The sequence below is a fragment of the Sorex fumeus genome, unplaced genomic scaffold (assembly GCF_029834395.1).
Source record: "Sorex fumeus unplaced genomic scaffold, SorFum_2.1 ptg000019l, whole genome shotgun sequence".
NCBI lineage: Eukaryota > Metazoa > Chordata > Mammalia > Eulipotyphla > Soricidae > Sorex > Sorex fumeus.
Genome location: NW_026606076.1, coordinates 31,066,737 through 31,089,772, shown reverse-complemented (window position 1 = coordinate 31,089,772; position 23,036 = coordinate 31,066,737). Strand labels below are relative to the sequence as shown.

The 23,036-nt window shown below is 46.1% G+C and overlaps 1 pseudogene; it reads right to left on the bottom strand.

Moving 5' to 3' along the window:
• LOC130022176 (zinc finger protein 479-like) overlaps nucleotides 1–9,545 on the bottom strand; it is a 73,667-nt pseudogene extending 64,122 nt beyond the window's left edge.
• Nucleotides 9,546–23,036: the final 13,491 nt, after the last annotated feature.

Below are 23,036 nucleotides of genomic sequence, written 5' to 3'. Positions count from 1 at the left end.
TTTTGTAGCAACCCCCCACCCACTTGTCGAAACTAAAACTGTTTTACCTAAGGGCCATTTTCTGACCCTGGCCATTGTTATTAGGGAATTGATTGATCCAACATAACTTTTATATTTAGTAAGGCTTGAGGGGAACACGAAAGCCTTCCTATATCCCTTACCCAGATTTTTTTTGCAGTATTGTCTTATGCCTTAAAAGGCTGCAGGTGCCTTTAAATTATAGATGATGGACTTCCCATGTTCTTACATATGTGTGTGTGAGTGTGGGTATGTATATACTTTCTCCCCAGTGTGAATTCATCTATACATAGTAAGGCCTGCAGACCCAGTAAAGGCCTTTCCTTTCTGCATGCCTGGCATACATAAGGTTTCACTCTAAAATGACTTTTTATGGGCGTAGGAAGGGCTGAGGACAAATTGAAGACTTTCCCGCATTCCTTACACTTATGAGGTTTCTCTCCAATGTGAATTTTCCTGTTAAGAAAGTTATGCTAATTGATTGAAAATTATCCTGCAGACCTTACATATGAAAGGCCTCAATCCTGGATAAATGTCGTTTACAAAAAGCAAAGCTTGTGGATTGAGTTAAGATCTTCCCACCCTAATATGTGCTTTTTCAAGTATGAATTTTCCTATGTTCAATAAGGAGTTAAGAGGAAGTGAAGCCATTTCCAAAGTCTTTACAAACATAAGGTTTGTCTCCAGTACAAAATTTTCTGTGCCTCAAAAGGCTTGCAGAATAAGCAAAGGCCTTGCCACACTCCTTACATATATATGGATTCACTGTAGAGTGGGTTTTTTATGGACTAAAAAGTTTGAGTATAAAGTGAAGACCCAGGCTGCAGCGATAGCACAGCGGGTATGGCGTTTGCCTTGCATGTAGCTGACCCGTGTTCGAATCCCAGCATCTCATATGGTCCCCTGAAAACCACCAGGATTAACTCCTGAGTACAGAGCTAGGAATGACCCAATACGGAAAAAAAAAAGAAAGTGAATACCCTCCCACAGTCGTGACATGAATGATGTTTCATTCCTGTATGAACTTCCCTATGCTCAGAAAGAAACTGAGAAGAAATGAAAGGTCTTCCCGCCTACCTCACATGTATAAGGGTTTTCTCTGATACGAATTTTTTGAAAACTAAGACTTCAGGGATAAGCAAAAGCCTTCCCACATTGCTCACACATATAAATTATCTCTCCAGTGTGAGTTTTCCTGTGCACTCAGGCTTGTGGAAAAAGCAAAGACTTCCCACTCCATACAAGCATATGGTTTCTCTCCAGTGTGACTTTTCCTGTGCATACTAAGGTGTATGAGTCAGATAAAGGCCTCGACACATTCCTTACAGGCATACAAACTCCCCAGTATGAAATCTCCTGTGAATAAGGTATGAGGATCCAACGAAGGTCTTCCCACAGTCCTTACACTCAAGCGGTTTCTCTCCTGTGTGGATATTCACATAGTCCCGCCGGGGTGCCACCAGACTCAAGAGTCTGTCCTCAGTGATGACATTCCTGGGAATTCTGAGTACTGTGGGTTTCTAAAGGAATGTGATGGTGCTGAGAACATGGGAAGGCTCCCCCACATTCCTTACACATGGACAGGTTCAGTTCACAATGACTGCCTGTGGGCCTGTCAGTGTGAGAGACACATTATAAACAGTATTCCTCTCCCACAGAGCAGAGGCTGCCCCACTATGGAGGGGTTGTGTCCGCTGACTGAGCTGAACATCCAAGGATCTTTTCCTAGGGGAAGACTTTGTCAGAACGAGCATACTCTTGCCATTTTCATCACCCCCAGAAGACAATGGACCTGTCTGAGCATCCCCATGGGGATGAGGGCAAAACTGCTCACTTAAGCCTTTATCACAGTGTGCAGAAAGAGACATTCAACCAGGGCTGGCTGCTTCCACGTAGAACACCAGAGGATTCCAATTATTTCTCTATGCCATGAGAGTTCTCATGTCAAAAGAAATCAAACTCTGCAGGTAGGTAGCTGGTGGGGTATGAGACAATGAGTATCTTGGGGAAGTAATTAATCAAGATGGGGCTGAAAGCAACGACTCTGAAGCCAGCCTTGGGGACTCAGGGACGAACTGACCTAGTAGAAACCCAGAGAGCTGGAGACACTGGAACAGGAGCAAAGGCTGGTAAGAATATCAGAGAGCACAGTCCGGCCAACGCTCTACCCCTTGACAACACACAAAAAGTGGACTATCAGCTACAAGGAAAACCCCAGGAGGCAGTTTCAGAAACATGATGTTAAACTGAGAGTATCAGGCTAGTGGTTTGGATGCTTGCCTTGCACGCCGCAAACACGACATTTCATACCTCACACCACTCATACTCCAAGAGTAGCGTACCAAATTTGAAGTGGTTTTAAAGTAGAAGGCAACCAATCTTAGAGGGAAATATATTTTTACAGATATATATATGTGTGTGTATATATCTATATCTATATATATCACTCTCTATATGTATATATATAGAGAGAGATAGAGAGAGAGTAGCACACAAGGCTCAAGCCTTAACAACATATTAGTAATCGCTTATAAAAAGGCTTAATGACCTCTGGGTGAAATACAACAATCTTTACACACTCTCCTCTAACAAAAGTTTTTTGTGCATTTTCAGTGGTTTATTCGTAAGAAACAATGCAAAATAAATTATTTCGTTGCTGCTTTGGGGCAGGGGTTGGGGTACAGGATGGAAACGTCCAAAATATGGTGGTGGGAAGGCGTAATGGTGGTGGGATTGGGGCTCAAATATTAAATGTAATCAAATATTGTTAACTACTTTATAAAAATAAAGTAAAACTTAAAAAAGCAATGATGGGCTTGGACCAAAACACTGAACACAAAAAACCGACCCCCAGGGTCCATAATCACTAGGGATGGGAAGGGGACACTCAATGCCCAGCAAGCAACTCAAAGTTGTGTGTGGACATTTGTGCCTAGGGGACTATGAACTCAAGTTCAGGGCTGCCCTAAATTCCTCTCAAAGCAGGCAAAAGTGACCTGACTCCCAACACTTCTGCCAGCCCCAAAGATCCTCTGCTCCATCTCCGTAGTACTGGCACATGCCCCAAGAACCGCACACAAAGCAGCTAGTGAACATGAGACTGTGTGACTGAGCAGATGAGGCTCTCCAGAGCGGAAAGGACGAAACAGAGGAAACGCACGTCCAGGTTCCTGAATCACTGTGGCTGATAGAGCACATATGGGGCCATGTGGCCCGGGGGGCTCCAATGCCTGTTAGGGGTGAATCCAGAGCAGAGAGCAAGAGGAAGCCCTGAGCACCTCCACTGTGGCACAAAAATAAATCTGAAAGGAGAGTGGATAGTGCTGGTAAATCTTACGTCCCATATGGTCCCCCAAGCACTGCCAGGGAAATGCTGGAGCGCAGAGCAAGAAGAAATCCCAAGATCACTAGGTGTGGTCCCCAACCTTCCCAAACAGAACAAAGCTAAAGAAGTCAGTCTTGGATCTGACGTACCACACAGAGTACGAGACCTGGCAGGGGTGAATATTGAGCACTGAGCTGGGACTACTCCTCAGTGGAGTATGATCTAAACCCAAATACACCAAAACAAATAAACAAGGACAAAAGCAGTCTTAAAAAGAGTAGAGCCGGGGGGGGGGGGGGGGGGGGGGGGGCTGGAGCAATAGCACAGCGGGTGGGGCATTTGCCTTGCATGCACCCGACCTAGGTTGATTCCCAGCGGCCCATATGGTCCCCCGAGCAGGAGTAATTCCTGCATGCATGAACCAGAAGTAACTCCTGTGCATCGCAGTGTGACCAAAAAAGCAAAACAACAGCAACAACAACAAAAAAAAAAACAGTAGTGTAGGATGACATTGCTTTGTCCTCCATCCACAAAAAGCTTAGGTTTATCTGGTTACACCCACCACAGTGCTCCTGAGGCACTTCCATTCCATTGTGTTTATCTGTAAACAGTCTTCCCTATGCTCTCCTCCCCACCCAGTTAATCAGCTTTACCCCTAATGAGACTCTTAATTTGTAAGGTGAGATTCCTCAGAAATCCATGATTTTGAGTGAAATGTTGCCTTTCTCATCTCCTTATGCCTTATGAACAGTTTACTTTAAACCAATGCCCTTTTTGTATAGATACAGGAAGACAGTTAACATTATGCTTTGTAACTTAGGATTTGATTGGCTTTGAATATTATTCACTCCCAGGCATCTGCTTTCTCGACTTAAGCCTCAGTTGCCCTTAGTTCCTAACACCCCAAAAGCAGGGTCCCAACGAGGGACTGAATGGACCAAGGGCAAGCAGTAAGCTACCCTGGCATGGAAATGGGCCAGGCCAAAGTGCCACGATTCTTAACTATAAGTTAAGAGTGTGATCATATGCAAATGCCGTCATGATCCAAAACTGGCAGGCTACCGAATGTAACCTGCCCACACGGCAGAATCTGGCAAACTCCCCGTGGCATACCCAATATGGCAAATATCAGTAACAATGAAGTGTCTCATTCTCCTAACTCTGAAAGAGCCTTGAATATGGCACTTTTTTCAAAAATCTCAGGGCTAGGACGAAGGAGACCTTACTGGGGCCTGCTCCAGGCAATCGACGAATAACAGGATGGTTGTAATTGTTGTGATTGTGATTGATCCAAAAGTAATGACAGCCTAGGATCCTGCTAGGGGTGGGAAAGACTATCTGGCCTGAGCACTGCAGTCCGAGATCGAGATGGCCCTAGGAGGGCAATTCTATAAGTTTAAGATATTTCTTACTGTATCCATACAAAATGATTTATATTATAAATGCTTATATGTTTGCTAGACAAGGAGAGGAGAAACACACCCAGGAGAATCTGCTGTAGGGTGGATTGATCTGATAATGAGGATCTGTCCTAGGAGTGGATGTCCCCAGGGAAAGAGGGAAAGAATTCTACCCCTATTGATTGTGATTACACCTATGTGTAATGATTACCCCATACCCTCATGCTTTGGGATTGAACTGTACTGGAAGAGTGGGCTGGGGGGTCAGAAGGAAGGAGAAGGGGAGCAGAGGGAAGAGAAAGAGGGATCAGAATCCAGACTCCAGAGAAGGAGGATGAAGGGGGATGGAGAAGGAGAATGAAGTAGCATGGGGGAGGAAGAAGAGGAGGCAGAGGCGGAGAAGAGAGACTGATGTGGATGGAGAGAGGATTGGAATAAACTGTGACTAAGACCAACCAGTCTGGCCCTCGTTCCTTCCTTTGCATGCCCATTGCTATCGACCTCCCGGAGGTGGGGGGAGAAGGGTGAGACTACCGAACGCCAGCGGTGGGAGAGATTGAGCCACCATCGCAATGTGCAGTGTCCCTTTCATGAGTTTACACAAGTAAAGCCAGCCCTGAAGGCCTAGGCACTCCTCCCTGCATCATATCATTTGTCACTTTCCTCCTCCTTGTGGAAGGTGTGTCAGACAGCACAACATCATCTTCTCCCACCTATAATTCCCGGGAATCAGCAGGAAGCTCCATGCAAAGATCAGTGAGCATGAGAGGTGCACAAACCCCAGGGCCCTGACCAGAAGTTTCTGCTTTGGAGTCTGAAATTGCTCTCAGGAAGGGCAGGGGAAGCAGCTGACCTCCTCTCCTATCTCACGGGTCATAGTTCCACTTGAATTGAAAATGTTATGCTATCTAAACATATAGTGCAACAGAGAAGAATTAGGCCCCGGACCAGAGCAACAGCATATTGGGGAGGGCACTTGCCTTGAACGCAGCTTACTCTGGTTTAATCCCCACATCCCATAGGATCCCCCAAGCCCACCTGGAGTCACTCCTGAGTGCAGAGTCAGGTTACTCCAGTACCCAGAGTACTGCTGGCTGTGGCCCCAAAACAAAAACACACAAGTAAAAAGTGAATTGTGTAGTTAATCGGAAAAAAGAACACAACTTTCTGGACTTTACCGAGCATAAAAGCATTTTAATGATGGCTACAGAGATAGCACAGATCACAAGGTGCTTGTTTGACACACAGGTAACAAGGGTTCAATCCCCATCACCCCACAGGATCCCCATACCTAGAACAATCAATGACAACAGAGCCGGGGTAAACTCCGCTGGGTGTGGCCAACCAAAAATAAATTTAGGTGCCAGAACTACATTCTGGTAGGGTATGGGCCTTGTACACAGCTGACATGGGTTCAGTCCCTGGCACCACACAGGGTAAAAAAAAAACAGCAACCACAGGTTATGACCAGAAAAAAAAGTTTTTGTTCATGAGTCAACCTCCACCACTCAGTTTTGGAGAATGCAGGTCAGACTTGGGTTTTGGAGCCAAAGGTGGCAGATCTTTGGGCTCACCCACGTGGTGCCTGAGGAATCCTGCGTTGTGCAGGAGATTGTATCATGTCGCAGGCTGCTTGCAAGGCCAGGGCCTGCACTCCTGGATTATCACTGACCCCAGGAATTCAAAGTCTATGTAAGTACTGTGAACCTTATGAGAAGGATACAGACATAAAACAGGAATAAGGCCCAGCTGGTAGAGGTCCAGGCAGGGCTGCTGCCACCTGGGGCCTCCCAGTGCACAGCTGAGCCAGAAGTACTAACTGCAATTTCAAAGGCTTACAGGGGCCAGAAAGAGCACACAGTGAATGGCAGGGCACTTGTCATGCAGGTGACAGACTCAACTTCACATTCTGAATCACCAAGGAGTGATCCCAGAGCACTGCTGGGTTTGACAAAAGCCTGCACAGCCAATTCCCCTCCTGCCCAAATAAAGACAATGACAAATTTATCTGCCAACAGCACAGGTGTGAAATCTAGTAATATATTCAGAAGGGTCAGTCCTTTCAGTTTTTTGTTTTGTTTTGGGACCACACCCAGAAGTGCTCAGAGCTTACAGGCCAGGTTTTCAGACTATATTTTTTGTTAGTTTTTTTGCTTTTGTGTTTTGATTTTTAGGTCACACCTGGCTATGTGCAGGGGTTACTCCTGGCTCTGCACTCAGGAATTACCCCTGGTGGTGATCAGGGGACCATATGGGATGCTGGAAATCGAAACCAGTTTTGCTGCGTGCAATGCAAACACCCTACCCACTGTGCTATTGCTCCAGTGCCATGGTTTTCAGACTGTATGATTTTACTCCTATGGGTACGTTATTTTATAAAAACAAGAAGGGGATGAAAAATTACTCTTGGGGCTGGAGTGACAGTAGGGCGTGCAGGGCATTTGATTTGCACATGGCTGACCTCGGTTTGGTCCCTGGCATCCCACATGGTTCCCCGAGCACCGCCAGGAGTGATTCCTGACTGCAGAGGCTTAGTGCAGAGCCTGGATAACAACCCTTGAGTATCACCAGTGTGAACCAAAAAGCGGGAAAAAAAAGAAGAAAAATTGCATTTATCCCAAATGAAATTTTAAAGTCCATAATTTTGCTCAGAGCCTCCAACTGCTTCCTTTCCTCCTAACAGCCTCTTGTTCAAAGGACTCAAGAATGTTCATATCTAAGAAATTCCAATTAAGGTATGAACAGAGGGGTAAGAGGGAACACAGCAGACCAAAGCAGACACTGTCCAACTGAAAGCCCAGAGGGCCTTCCCTGGTACCCCTTATCCACTAGTCCCCTGGCAGGGCACAGAACTCAAGCACTGCCAGGTATGGTCCCAAATCTCACCTCATCTGCTCCCCAAGTAGTGAGATAGACTCAGGGAGAGGAGCTCAGCGGGCAAAGCACCTGCTTTATCTTTGGGGGACATGGCATGGCTTCCCCTGCATCCCAGACACACAGAGATCGGGGGACAGACTCTGACTATCTCCAAGTTTGTAGGAAACAGGGGAGGAAAAGTCAGGAGAAATACCCCAACACCCAAAAAGAAGTTCAAAGAATGCTCGTGTGTCAAGTCAAATTCTGGAGTGCGAGGGTTGTGGCCATACCTAGTGATGCTCAGGGGACTCACTCTATGGCATGTCGGGGATAACCCTGGTCACTGCAAGAAAGACAAATGCCATCCTGACTATACTACTGACCAGGCCCTAAGAGTGAGACATTTAAAACCTATTGCAGCTGGTCCCTGGAAAACCCCTTTCTGCAAGTACTCACTTCAACAGCAGGGCACGCCCCTGGTGTGGGAGAGATGGACAGTGAGGGATGCTTGGAATCTTGACTGGTGAGGCAGAAATTCTTTTTTGAGGAAATATAATCATACAGGGTTAGCAAAGATAGTAAGTTGATAGGGTGCTTTTCTTTCAAGCAGCTAAACCAGGGTCAATATGCAACAGTGCATACGCTCACCCACCCCAGCACTTTTAAAAATGATGCCTGAGCTCAGAATCAAGAGTAATCCCTGAGCACTGAGTGGTGTTGTGGCCCAAAAACTACAATAAAATAAATTATAAAGGGATTGGAGAGATCGTATAGCAGGTGAGGTGCTTGTTTTGCTTGAGGTGCTTGAGGTGCTTGTCTTGCACTCGGCCAAACCAAGTTTGAATCCTCGCATCCCATATGGTTCCCTGAGCCCAGCCAGAAATGATCCCTGAGTGCAGAGGGAGGAGAAGTAACTGAGTCTTGCAGTTCTACTCCTCCAGACCAAATAATTAGTTCATTTAAATTAATAAAGTGGTGTGCCCAATATTGATGCGAAATTGCATTTCTAGAGCGGTTAGGGCACACTCTAGAAATCTCGGAGCTACTTCATGCTGAGATTACACACTTGCTTACAAGACCCGCTGTGGCACAGCACAGCCCTGATGCACCCCCTGCTGATGCCCCTTCTCCCAGCCCTGAGTTGTCTTAAATCTCTGCACCCCGGGGCCTGAGTGACAGCATAAACAAAAGAGCATCTGTTTCAAGGGCAGGAAACCTGGGTTTAATTCTGGGCATCCCTCATGGTTCCTGGCACCACTAGGAGTGCTTGCTGAACAGAGAGCCAGGAGTAACCCACGTGCATCGCTGGGTGTGACCCAAAAAGCAAAAATTAAAAAAAAAGAAAAAGTAAAGAGAAGCTCCCCACTGCCCTGTACTCCCAGAACCCACTGAATGCACAAGGAACAAGTGAAAAGCAAAGGATCTGCCAAATGCTTTTGAGCCCCAAGCACAGAAATGTGCCCTGCCCCTACCCCCACCCACCCCATCTCTGGCCCCTGCTCTGGGCTCACTCCAGGCTGCTACCGGGACGGGACGCTGTGGGAGGCCGGGATCGAACCCGGCCGGAAGCGTTCCTCCCTTACGCATCTTTCTAAGTAAGTTCTTCTCAGTAACAACGACCTTGTTTCCCTCAAAATCAATTTTTAAATAAGATTTAAAAGCTGCTGCTTTCGGCAGCAGCTCTCGGTGCGTCCCCGGTGACGGGCCGCCACCCCGGGACAGCGCCACGGAGCGACCCCTCCGCCCACAAGGCGGAGACCGGGGAGTTCAGGCGCTCAGAGCGACCACTCCGGCAGCCGGCGGGAAACCGACCTTCCCAGACCCCGCTACTCCCTGGGTGCCCCCTCGCCAGCAGCTCACCTTCCGCACCTAAGCCGGCCCGCCAGCACCTCGGCCCGGACTTTCAAGATGCGCAGGGAAAGAGGAACCGGATACTGTGACGTCATCGGAAGTGCGCCCAGAGCCTTAAAGGGCCAGGCTTCAAATATTCCTGACCAGGTACTTGCCTGGTCAGAAGATTCATTTTTCCCGTTTTCTGGGATAGGATCAGGTGATCAGGACATCTGCTGTTTGCCAGGTCTGCGATAAATGGAGAGTGACCGACTGAACAGATAGTGTATCGATCAGAAGTCTTTGTTTTGACGAAGGAAATAAAATTCACAAAGATACTTGGCGAACAGCCACCCAGACCATCTCTCTGAGTCCCCACGTTCATTTGTATCGCACTGAAAGTCCAGGTCTGGAGTAGCTTCAACTGTTTATTTTCACAATGATAAGAGAGAGCTAGAAACTAAGTGAATCACATTGCTCAGAAAGGGGTCAGGGGTAGCCCAGAAGGGGACTCGGGGATTGGTGATGACTGGGAAGATATTTGTGTAAGCAAAAATTCCTGTGTCTGTATTTGTGTGTGTTCAGAGCAAAAGGTGCTCTGCAGTTATTCCGTGAGAGCTATGCGCAGCAACTCTTCAAACAGTGCTCAAGGTCTACATGGCCGTGATTCTACATGGATCAGACAAATGAACGAAAAGTCCCTTAACTTCTGTGCAGCTAGTCTTTTAATATTTTAGTACTTGCTGATTTATTAAGCTATAATTCTTCAAAATTTGAACCAGTGGGCAAGAAAAACTGTATAGCAGTTGTGCAGGAGAAGAAAGCCTCTTTTTCAGACATGTAGATCTATTGTTTGGCTATGATGATTTGGTGTTTGTTACAGTAAAAATAGCACAGAGGGTAGGGCGTTCGCCTTACAAGCGGCCAACATGGCTGACCCGAGTTCGATTCCTCCGCCCCTCTCAGAGAGCCCGGCAAGCTACCGAGAGTATTCGATATGCCAGACACAGTAACAACAAAGTCTCCAATTGAGACGTTACTGGGCCCGCTCGAGCAAATCGAGGATCAACGGGAGGTCCTTTACCTTTACATTACCTTTACAGTAAAAATATAAAATTTAGTTTACAAGGTTGCTTCTTAGCAGAATTATTCCATAAACATACTCAATTTCTTGTAACCACTCCACTAGGGTGCCAGATCATCACAGTGTGCAAATAGGAACAATAGGTAAGGGTCCCCCCAAAGTGAGGTAGTAAACATTAATAGATTATTTATTTCTGCATTCGCTTTTCTTTGCTTCGGTAACTATGCTTGCCTCCCTATGCTTATATAAATTTATGGGGAACCAGGATGTGGGTCTGGTGAACTTAATTTTGTGGGTGCTTATGAAAAGGACAGGTGCATCAGGATGTGCTTTTTTTCTAACCAACAGACTGTATTTCTCTTGGGAGGCTGCTGCTTTGGCTAGCAGAACAGCCTGCAAGCTGGTGTGAACAAACACTCCAAATTTTGGAGTTCATTCGAGATTTACCCCTACCTTCAACTTCCCCTATCTTCCCACTACCACACTGTCCTCCCATTGTTCATCGATTTGCTCGAGCAGGCCCAATAATGTCTCCATCCTGAGACTTGTTGTTACTGTGTTTTGCATATCTAATACGCCACGGGGATCTTGCCAGACTTAGCCCTGTGGGCGAGATACCCTCGGTAGCTTGCCAGGCTCTCCTAGAGAGGCAGAGGAATCGAACTCAGGGCAGCCTCAAGGGCCACGTGCAAGGCAAATGCCCTATCCACTGTGCTATCGCTCCAGCCCAACTACTACACTATTCTGTTGGAAATATAACTCTAAACATTCTAGGTTTAACATTGGGATGTCCAGTCTTCCTTGTCACATGGAGTTTAGGTTTATTGCATTACACCCATCACAATGCTCCTGAGGCACACCCATTCCTCTGTTTCTTGTAATATAGCTCTAAACACTTTTGGTTTAACATTGGTATGTCCTTCCTCCCTTGCCACAGGGAGCTTAGGTTTACCACAGTGCTCCTGAGTCACTCCCATTCTTCTGTGTTTCTCTGTAACTTCCTTCTCTGTGATTTGCTTTCCCAACTGGCCGTCACCTTTTTCTCCTAATCAGACTCTGTTAATTTGTAAGGTCTGAATCCTCAGAAATATCAGTGAAAAACTGATTTTCCCTTCTCCTTATGTCCTTTGCATAGTTACTTTAGAGCAATGTCCTTTTCGTATAGACATAGGACTATAGCTAATACTCTGACTTTGTAACTTGTGAGTTAATTGACTCCAAATAATACCTTATACCTGGATATCTGCTTTCTCAATCTAAACCTCAGTTGCCCTTAGTTCCTAGCACCCCAAAGCCACTGTCACGATGAGGGACTGGATGGACCCAGGGATAGCTGTGAGGTACTCTGTCATTGAAATGGGCCAGACCAATGTGCCATATAAAATAATAGCATAGTCATGGACAAATTCTGTCATGATCCAAAGAGTAACAACTAGATTAGGACCATGCTAGTGTTAAGAAAGACTAATCGTGCCTGAGCACCGTAGTCTGAGATCTATAATAAGATGTCCCCAGCTTTATGTATCTATTACTGTGTCCATACAAAATAATTAATATTATTAAAGAGTAGAATTAAGATGAATGTTTATATGGTTGCTGGAATAAGGGAAGGAAAAACACACCCAAAGATGGCATTTCGCCTTTAGGTGGGTCCTTGTGCTGAAAAAGTTTGTCCTAGAAGAAGCTTCCCCCAAGAGAGGGACCATACATCCATTGATTGTATGACCTTGGCTATGTGTAATTGCTACCCCAAACCCCTGATGATTTGGGAGATAACTAAGGCTGTAAGAGTGGACAAAGGAAAAATCAAGAGAGAATTTGAGAGGCAGAGTCCAAGAGAACTGAAGGACATTCATAGAAAGAGAATCAGAGGAGAATTGAGATAAGCTTGGAAGAAACTGCTGAAAATGATATTCATTTTAGAATGTGTGAATCTTCCCAGCTCAGGCCTATTCAGTGACTCTCTTCCCAAGTCAGATTACAGCTATGCCAAATCCTGAAGCTGCGGTTTGAGTTCTGAAATAAATCACAGCAAGTCAGGTAAGAATTAGTCGAATGACCCCTGGGTGAAGAGGCCGAGCAGGTGGATATCCTCTCTGTGGTTCTCACAGTCCAACAGACCCAGAGCAAAGGGAAAATGCTTTGGGAGTATCGCCGGGAGGAGCTTGGCAATCGCACACTACCCTTTTGAGTTTTCTATTTGACTAGACCCAGGGATATCTGGGGATCATATAGCATACTGCGAATCAAACCCAGTGCAAGGCAAGCACCCTCCCCACTACACTATGACTTCAGCACAATCTAGCTTTATTTAGGGCTCACTCATTAACTTTTTAAAATAAAAGCAAAAGAACATTTTGTAATGGGTCAGAGAGAGAATAGCAGGTAGGACACCTGCCTTGCATAAGGCTGACATGGGCAGGATTCTGAGCACTGCCGAAAAGAACCCCTGAGGACCGCCAGGAATAAACCCTTGGGGAACATCAGACCCCAAACCAAAACAAAACAAAAGGTCTTCGTATACTCAAAAAAATGCAAATGATCTGAGAGTAAAGACAAGCTTAGTGACAGAGAGGGCGGGGTGCAAGGTGGTTCTGCCGCTCCTGAAAAGGGCACCCCAGCAATACAGGCTGTGCAGCCAGGCTTATTAAGAGAAAGGGGTACAAAGGACCCACATGACTAATGAAGAAGAATGGAACAAGCCAAGAAAGCAAAGCACCAGATCACCCCAGGGGATCGAAGGGCCGTGTGAGTACAGCACAGATGCCTGCATCTTGGAGCCCGAGGACCCCTGGGGTCAGCAGCATGTTTCACACACACTCAGGGCACACCCACGATGCCTGGGACTCGAGCCTGGGAGGGTCCTCAGACACTCAGTTGCATACACACCTCTCCTCCCCGGCCTCACGGCTCTGACTACCAGCCAGGGGATTACAGCTGGCTTCACCCTAGAATACCCTTCCCCCACAGAATCAATGTAGAGACTAGTGACAATGAAAAGGCGAGAGGCCTAGCCCATATGTCCCTGATATAGCCCGCCAAGTTACTGAAAGTACGCAAAGAACACAATCTTCACTTTTGTTGCCTTGCATGCAACTGGTCCAATTCAATCCCCGGATCCCATATGATCCCCCAAGCAAACACCAAGAGTGATACGTGAGTGCAGAACCCTGAGTCACCCCTAATATCACAGCATGGCCGAAAAATGAAACAAAACAAAACAAAATCAGATGCATACAAAATATAAAGTTAGCTGCTAAAAGATAGTACAACAGGTAGGGCAGATTCTTCAACCACACATACCAGGGTTATGTTCTGAAATTAAACAAAAAATGCAATGTAAGAATTCATTGAATGTGGGGCTCGAGCGATAGCACAGTGGGTAGGGTGTTTGCCTTGCAAGCGGCCAATACATATTTGATTCCCAGCATCACATATGATCCCCTGAGCACTACCAGGAGTAATTCCTGAGTGCAGAGCCAGGAGTAACCCCTGTGCATTGCCACGTGTGAACCAAAAAGAAAAAAAAAGAATTTATTAAATGGAACATAATTAGATGAGGTTGAGCAGGTGGAGAACATCTCCATGGTTCTCGCAGTCCACAAAGGCCCACAGCAAGGGAAGTCCATTGAGGGAATTGCTGTGAGTAGCTTGGCAATCCCCAAATTAGCTTTCTGAGTTTTCATTTTTGACCAGACCCAGTGATGACTGGGGGAACATATGTGATGTCCAGATTCAACCTGGGTTGGCTCTGTGGAAGGGAAGCACACTTGTGTGTACTATCTATCCAGCTCCATTTAGCTTTGTTATGTGCCCCCTCATTCAATATTTAAACATAAAATCAACTATATTCCTTAGTGGATAGAAGAAAACAGCAGGTAGGCATTTGCCTTCTAAGAGGCTGACAGGGGCTGATCCCTGAGCACCACCAATAGTAACCCCTGTGAACAACCAGGAAAAACGGCTGAGTATTTCAGGCCCAAAACAAAACCAAAATCATTTTGCTGATATTATGAAAAGCCATGCTAATTATCCGATGGCAAAGATAACATGACAGGGCTGAAGTGATACCACAGTGGGTAAGACATTTGTCTTGCACGTGACTGACCCGGCTTTGATTCCCAGCATCCATTATTGTCCCCTGAACACTGACAGGAGCAATTCCCGAGTGCAGAGCTGGGACTAACCCTAAAGCATCGCCGGGTGTGACCCAAAAAGAAAAAAAAAGTTAAGCATGACAGTGAGGGCAGAGCATCCAGCTGTGCCTGGAAAGAGACTTGACATTGCAGGCTGTACAGCCAGGCTGATAAGGCAGGGGGACTGAGCACCAAGAAACCATTGCGTGATTCTGCACTCCTGACACATGAGGTGACAAAGCCAAGAAAGCAAAGTGAGGATCATTCTGTGATTGAGAGTCCTGGGGAGGGAATGGCAGCATGAGGCAGCGCAGACGCCTGGATCCAGGAGCCTGAGGACCTCGGGGTCAGCCGCACGTTTCACACACATTCCGCACCCACACGCTGCCTAGGGCTCGAGCCAGGGAGCGTACTCAGACACACACCCACACACACGCTTCTCCTCCCCGACCTCAGGGCTCCTCCTTCCAGCCAGAAGATAACCCAGACTCAACCTCAGAATGCCCTGCTTCCACAGAGACAATGTACGGATTAGTGACAAGGAAAAAAGTAACAACTTACTAGGACAACTCCATGTGTCCTAATAAAAGAAGTGAAATTACAGAAAAGGCATGAACAGAATCTCCACTTTCCATATGCCCCAAATTGGTGGATATCAGGGACATAAGACCCAAGTTTCATTTCAAGAGTGAAATTTGGGTCCTTCTGAAGTCTCCCATGAACTACTGGAAGTGACCCCAAGCAGTGAAATAGAGCAGAGACTGATGGGGTGAGGCTCTAAGAAAGAAATGAACTAGTGGCTGGAGTGATAGCCCAGCATGGTGGGCAAGTGCCTGATACACACATACAGGTTTTATCCCTGGCATCCATATGGATTCCAGAGCACTTTCGGGAGAAATTCCTCAATAATAACCAGGCATAATCTCTGAGCATTACCGGGTCTAGCACGCAAACCAAGTCAAAACAAAAAAAAGTAATAAATAAAGGTGCAGGTCTGGTGCAGTAGTACAAAGGTTAAGATACCAGCCTCGTAAGCTGCTGACCAGGTTAATCCACAGCACCCCCAAGGGCCCCTGAGCACTGCTATGAGCGATCCTTCATCACAGAGCCAGAAGGACAACCAAAACAAAACCAAAGCAAACACACTGAAGTGAAGGGTAGTACAAGAAGTTAATTTAGCAATGGAAGGAACTTTTTACAGGCGCTTGAGCGACAGTACAATGTGGAGGATGCTTCGCTGGCATGTGGTTGATCTGGTTCAATGCCCTGTATCTCAGATTGATCCCAAAGCCCACCTAAAGTCATCCCTGAGTAAAGGGCCGTGGTAACCCCTGAACATCATGAGGTGTGGCCCAATAACAAAAACAGAGAAAAGGAAAGGATGTAGAGAAACAGCGAAATGCAGAGCTGTCAAACATCCTGGCTGTCAGAATAATGGTAATAATGGCCACACAGCCCCTGTCCAGTCCTCAAGATGCCTTATGGGTCTCTCCTGGCACACACTCCCACGCAGCTCTCACTGATGGCCCACAGATGTTCATAGGTCTCCAGTATCACGTCCCTATAAAGTTTCTCTCATATATGGCCAAGCACATCCACTCCTGGGGTGAGGGTTATGGCCACATGAGTAAAGGTCACCGCATCCTCAGTCAGGAGACATACAGGAGCAGGAGTCAGGGTCAATTCTCAGCCCATTCCCTTGGCAGTGAGTAGGAAACCACCAGGAATCTAGAAGCATTCAGCTCAGGGTGTCTACCCCCAGGAAGAACAAGCCTCCACTCAAAATTCCTGGCTGACAGGCCCCAGAAATCATTCTAAGGAAGCTGGATCTGATAAAATGTGAGAAATCTATAGTACAAAGTTCCTATTAGGTGTCAGCCTTACACACAGACACCCCAGGGCCAAAGACAGCACCTCTAGTCCAGTGAGCACTGAAGAGTAACAACTGAACATAGACTTAGAGAGACCAATAAAGTAATCCTAGATGTGGCCCCAAATACTAAGCATCCCCCCATACACACAACTCTTGTCCTAGGAATGAAAAGGGAAACTCAATGTTCAGCAAGGTACTCAAAACTCTGTGTAACATATGTGCCTGTAGGACTCGGAAATCCTGGTTCAGGGTTGTCACAAACCTGTCTCAGAAAGTAGTGACTCAGTCCCAAAGATCCTCTGCTCCATCTCCCTGGGACCAGAGCATCCCTGGAATTGTGCACAACATCGTGTGAATATGATTGTGTGACATAGCAGGCAAGGCTCTCCAGAGCAGAAAAGACAAAAGAGGGGAAACACACGTCTTGGGACTGAGTCACTGTAGCTGCCAGGGCACTTATGGGGCCCGCACATCCCGGGGGTACTGATGACATCAGTTGTGAACCCAGAGAACTGAGCCAAGATGAAGCCCTGAGCGCCTCCAATATGGCACAAAAATAAATACGGAAGAAAACAAAGCAGCATAATGGAGGAACAAGAAGGATATCAGGCCAGGGACAATGGGTAGAGCTGGTGGCCTCAGCTATTTCACAGGTCCCCCAAGCAATACCAGGTGCAATGCTGGAATGCAGAGCTAGGAGTAACCCTTGAGAATCACTAGGTGTGGCTCATCCTCTTCAAAATCACCCAAAACAAAACAAAATCCAAGATCAGCAGTGGGCCCCTGGCACCCCATAGGGTCATTACCCACTGTACTACTGCTCCCGCCCCAAAATAGTTATTTTGAAACAGTTTTACAGCTTCAATCAAATGAAATATCAAGTTTTTGATTCAGGAAAAAAATAGAACTTTCTTTAGGTTTTGAGCAATGATTTCTCCACCCAGTGAAGCTAAGGGCCTCAACCCCAAGGATTAGGCTTTAGATTTCCTCTCTGTAGTGCCCAGCCCTCCACTTTAAAAATCACACACTTGGTCCACCGAGTATCCTGTCGGCATAATACCTGTTCCAAATGTTACCAGCTCACTCATACTCAATGACACCATTCTCATATCAAATTGCTGCAGTGTCAAATCCTGAATCTGCTATTTGAGTTCTGAAATCAAATGCAATACGCAGTATAAGAATTCATTGAAAGAAATGTAGTTGAATGAGGCAGGGTGGGTGGAGGACATCTCCTTGGTTCTCATAATCCAAACAGGCCCACAGCAAACAGAAGATCTGATTAGACAATGGGTGTGAGCAGCATGGAAATCCACACAAGACATTCAGGTTTTACTTTTTGACCAGACCCTGTGATGTTCGGGACACATATGGGATGCAGGTTATTGAACAAGTTCGGCCGAGTGCACGGTAAGCACCGTCCCCACTATACTATTACTCAGGCCCAAATTAGCTTTGTTACGGGATCTCTCATTCACTATTTACAGAAAAAGGTGAAAGATATTTTGCGGGCACCCGACCAATGTAGGCTGTGCAGCCAGGCTGCTAATGTACAGACTGGGGGGGGGGGGGGGAGGGGCGGGATGCCAAGGGCTGTGAATCGTATGCACTAACACACCAGGATAAATAATAACAACGCCAAGAAACTAAAGTGCAGGATCATAATTGAGGGAGAGTCCAGACAAGTGAAGAGCAGTGTGAGTACAGCACAGAGGCCTGGATCCAGGAGTTCGAGGCTTCCGGGGTCAGCAGCATTTTTCACTTGCACCCAGAGCACCCCCACACGGCCCAGAGCTCCTCCAGGGAGGGTCCTCCGACACTCACCTGCACACACGCCTCTCCTCCCTGGTCTCAGGGCACCTCCTTCCAGCCAGGAGATCATTGAAGCCTTCACCAAGGGAATGCCCTTCCCCCATAGAGCTCGAATCACAAATTAGTGACAAATCTTCTGTTGCCATAATTCCTAACACCCAACAAAGGGGGGGTCCCATATAAGGTCTTAAATGGACCTGAGGAGAGCGGCAAAGTTACCCAGCATCAAAAAGGGACAGTCTAGAAAGCATAAAAGCACAGTCTTCATGAAAGTCTTGTAACTTAAGGAAAAGGACTTTCAATGGGTAGGAAAAGCTGAACCAGCCTGAAAACTTACAGTAGTACCCTTGCTTGCCCTCAGGGCTGAGGTTGTAACTAATCCAAATAACTGCAAGTGTTAATAAATAAATTTATTTGTTGAATATGTACAACTACAAGGAAAAAATAAATCCCACAGAGATGTCAGACAGAATGTCTTCTTGAGTTAATCCCCCCCAAGAGAATTACCTCCATTGCAACAGTTTATGTCTGCAAATGACCCTCACAGCTAAATGCAGTCCTGTATCACACCCCCCTCAGTTGATTTGTAAGTATGCTTTCAACTCTGCATGAAATGGGCCATTTTGATCATCAAACTGTGGTTCCCATCTCTTTGTTCCTCCACTATCAGGGAACAAGTGAAAAAAAGGTGTGAAAGTGCCCCCCAAGCTGGTGCAACTAACCCCCTTATAGTGCAGAGACAGGGAAATGTGGCGTGCTCACAGGAGGCCTTGTCTCCTGCCACAAAATTGGTCGTCACAGTCAGCTTTCCAAGAAATGACCCTACTTTGTCCTTTATCCACGAGAACAATGACTGCTGGGCCCTGTGGCAGGATACCAGCAACTGGAGGCCCTGAGTTCACTCACACTGAGTGCAGAGTCAGGAGTAAACCCAAGCATCCAAGCAAGTACAAGGATGGAAAGCCACCCCAAATTTCTATTAAGCTAAAAACAAAGGGGAACACAGCATAGGGTAGCTGGTATTACAGCAGGTGGGGCAATGGTCTTGCCAATGGTCAATCCAGGTTTGACCCCCGACAACCCCATACTATCCACCACCAGCCAGGAATGATCCCTGAGTGCAGAGACCAGGACCAAACCCTGAGACCTGCTGGTTTGGCTTGTTTGGCACCCCCAAATAATTTAAAAACCTTAAAGACTCCAATGAAGGCAGGGCGACAATGCACAGGATTCAGAAACATGCTTTGCATGCAGGAACTTCTGATTTGATGCTGGGCACCACCTGATCGCCTAAGATCACTTGAAGTGACTCCAAGCACTGATGGGATGCTGGGATGAGGGGGTGAGACGCTAAGAAATAAATGATGTTAGTGGCTGTAATGACAGCATAGTGCACAGGGCTTGCAGGCAAACCACCAGAGTTCGAATCTCAATATCCCATATGGTCCCTGAGAACTGCCACGAGTAAATACTGAGGGAAGAGCCAGGAGTAACCCCTGAACACCACTGAGTGTGGCCCAACAGCCAAAAATAAATGAATGGAATTTAAAGGTTAGAAATGAAAAAGATATCCAAGTGTGTCCTCGAAACAATACCAAGAACAAAAGCAAAACAGGTTAAGTGTGGAAAGAGAAGTTAATTTATTTGGTTTGTTTTGAGTCAGACACATCAATGTATAGTGTTTATTCATGGCTCTGGGCTGAGGAAATACTCCTGGTCATGCCTGGGGACCATATTGGATGTCGAGGATCAAACCAGCAGTGATTCCTGAGTACATACCATGGAGTCACCATGTGCATAGCCAGCTGGACCCCAAAATGAAACAAACAAAGCAAAAAAATTAGGTTGGACTAATAATAAACTCACAGTTGTGAGTATCTCACAACTGGGGAGATACTCCAGCAAATCGGGGTTCACCTGTACCCTGCACACACTTGGCCATCCCAGCCCATACTATGCCGCAGGGCTGACCACAGCTCACTCAGGCATAAGACAGGAAGGCGGGAAGAATCAAGATTTGCCTGATTTTTGATTTACAATGATTCTAGGCAATATTATGGTTGATCTCTGCCTTAAACTCCTTTAAAACAGGGCCTCTGGGCCAAGGCAGAATAAGAGCAAAGACTGAGACAATGGTGAACCTTGGCAGTTCAGAGTGAGGGGTGGTTATGTATGTATGTATTTAATTTACAAAAGAGAAAAATCCCCAACTGCTAATAAAATTTTAGGATTAAAATTGATGAGAATTTGTACAGTGCTTTGGGAAGTACTGCCATTTTGACAACATTAATTCTCCTGATCCATGAACAGGAGATACTTTTCCATTTCCTCACATCCTCTTTTATTTCCATAAGCACCGTTTTATAGTTTTCTTCGTAAGGTCCTTTACTTCCTTAATTAAACTAATTTCTATGTAGTTCATTGTCTGCCGTACACTTAATGTGATCTTCATTGAGTTGAAAAAAAATGGACACACGTTTAATGTCAACACTTTTGTCAATTTTGAATGTCCTTCTTACAAAACTATTTGGTCATTCCAGGAAAAGCCATATATGTGTCAATAATTGTATGTGCATGGTGGAAATGTTAGACATCAATCCAGCAGGGTTCGAGATTTTTTTTTTGACATGGAGACTCTCAAGAAATCAAGAAAAATTCGTAATTCTCCTCTGCTGTTCTCCAGGGAAGCAACCAGCCTCAGTGGAATGTCTCTGATCCTGGGCACTGTGACAGTCTCGAGTGAGCAGTGGTGCTTGCATCACTGTGGGGATATTGAGACAGGCAGGAAGTCTTCAGATGGGAAAAGTCCCAGAGCTGTTAGCAGCACGGACACAATTTGAGTCAGCCACCACACAAGTGTGATCATCTGAATATCCACATAGGAGAGAAACTGTAGACATGTAAAGAATGTGAGAAGCCTTAGATGGATCTTCATACCTGATTATACATAGGAGAATTCATACAGGAGAGAAACGCTAATCATCCAAGGAATATGGGAAGATCTCAAGACTTAGTATGCATACGAAAATTCATTTAGAGAAAACTTATTCATGTGAGGAGAAGGAATGTATGAAGACCTTTATTTCCTTCTCAGGGGTTTTGGTGCATAGGAAAATTCATGCAGGAGAGAAACCTTACTCATGTAAGGACCGTGGGAAGACCTTAAGCACAGGAAAACACACACTGAAGAGAATCCTTATATATGTAAGAACTATTGGAAGGCATTCAGTTACCTCACTCCTTATTACATATAAGAACATTCATACTGGAAAGTATCCTTATGTATGTAAGGCAAGCAGGAAGGCCTACATTTTGTCCTCAAGCCTTAGTGATCATAGAAAAATTCATATGGCAGACAGCTTACATATGGAAGGACTGTGGGAAGGCCTTCATTCAAAGTTGATGTCTTACTAAACAGAAAATTTCATACCAGAGAGAAACCCCATACATTTTTAAAAAGGCCTTTGCTCTACATTCAAGCCTTAGTATCACTTAATTACTTAATCACTTAACTTCCCGTTAGTCGTCAATTTGCTCGAGCGGGCGCCAGTAATGTCTCCATTTGTCCCTGTCGCATGCTAGTGTAGCCCAATGGCATCTCTTTGCTCCGGGAACATGAAGGGCCTCAAACCGATCGTTCATGATCTTGACGAAGAAGTCTGACCATCTGGTAGGTGGGCGGCCACGCGGTCTTTTGACATCCCGTGGAATCCAGTCAGTAATAGCTCTAGTCCAACGGTCGTCTTTAAATCTCATCACGTGACCAGCCCATCTGATTTTCGACACCTTGGCAAATGAGACAGCGTCCCTGATCCTTGATCGTCGATGAATGTCAGAACTCCGGATTCTTTCTCTCATTTGAGTGAAAAGTGATATTCCAAGCATAGCTCTTTCTATTCTTCTTTGGGAGACCTGAATAGCGTTCTCATCTTGTTTGCGTAGGGCCCAGGTCTCTGAGGCATATGTTAATGCAGGAAGAACAGTGGAATCAAAGAGATGTGCCCGGAGCCGGAGGTTCTTCGTCCTCTTAGCTATTTCTTCGACGTTCTTGAAGGTGTTCCAAACTGCTCTCTTCCTCCTGCGCAGCTCGGGTGCCAGGTCATTTGTCATGTTGACCTCTCGACCTAGGTACACATAGCTGTTGCATTCGGAGATGGTCGTTCCATTGAGAGCAAATGGGGTGTCAGGAACAAGGCTGTTTCTCATAAACATTGTCTTCGTAAGATTCAGCTGTAGTCCTACCTTTTCACACTCATGGTCAAAGTCGGCCAGCATTTGTGCCACTTGGCTGATGTTTGGTGTTATTAAAACAATGTCATCGGTAAAGCGGAGGTGGTGTAGTTGCCGACCATCTATCGTCACTCCCATTCCTTCCCATTCCAGTTGTTGCATGATATTCTCGAGCGTGGCACTGAAGAGTTTCGGTGAAATGGTATCACCCTGCGGCACCCCTCTCTTGACATCAACGATCACTTCTTTGTAGAATGGTGAGATCCTGGTAGTGAATCCGCAATACAGCTCACGGAGGATCCTGATGTATTGTGCTTGAATTCCCTGATTGGCTAGGGCTTCAATGACCGCTTCCGTCTCAACAGAATCAAAGGCCTTCTTTAAATCAATGAATGTTAAACAGAGCGGCATCTTGAACTCCCGAGAAACCTCAATGAGCTTGGTTATCGTGTGGATATGGTCGATGGTGCTG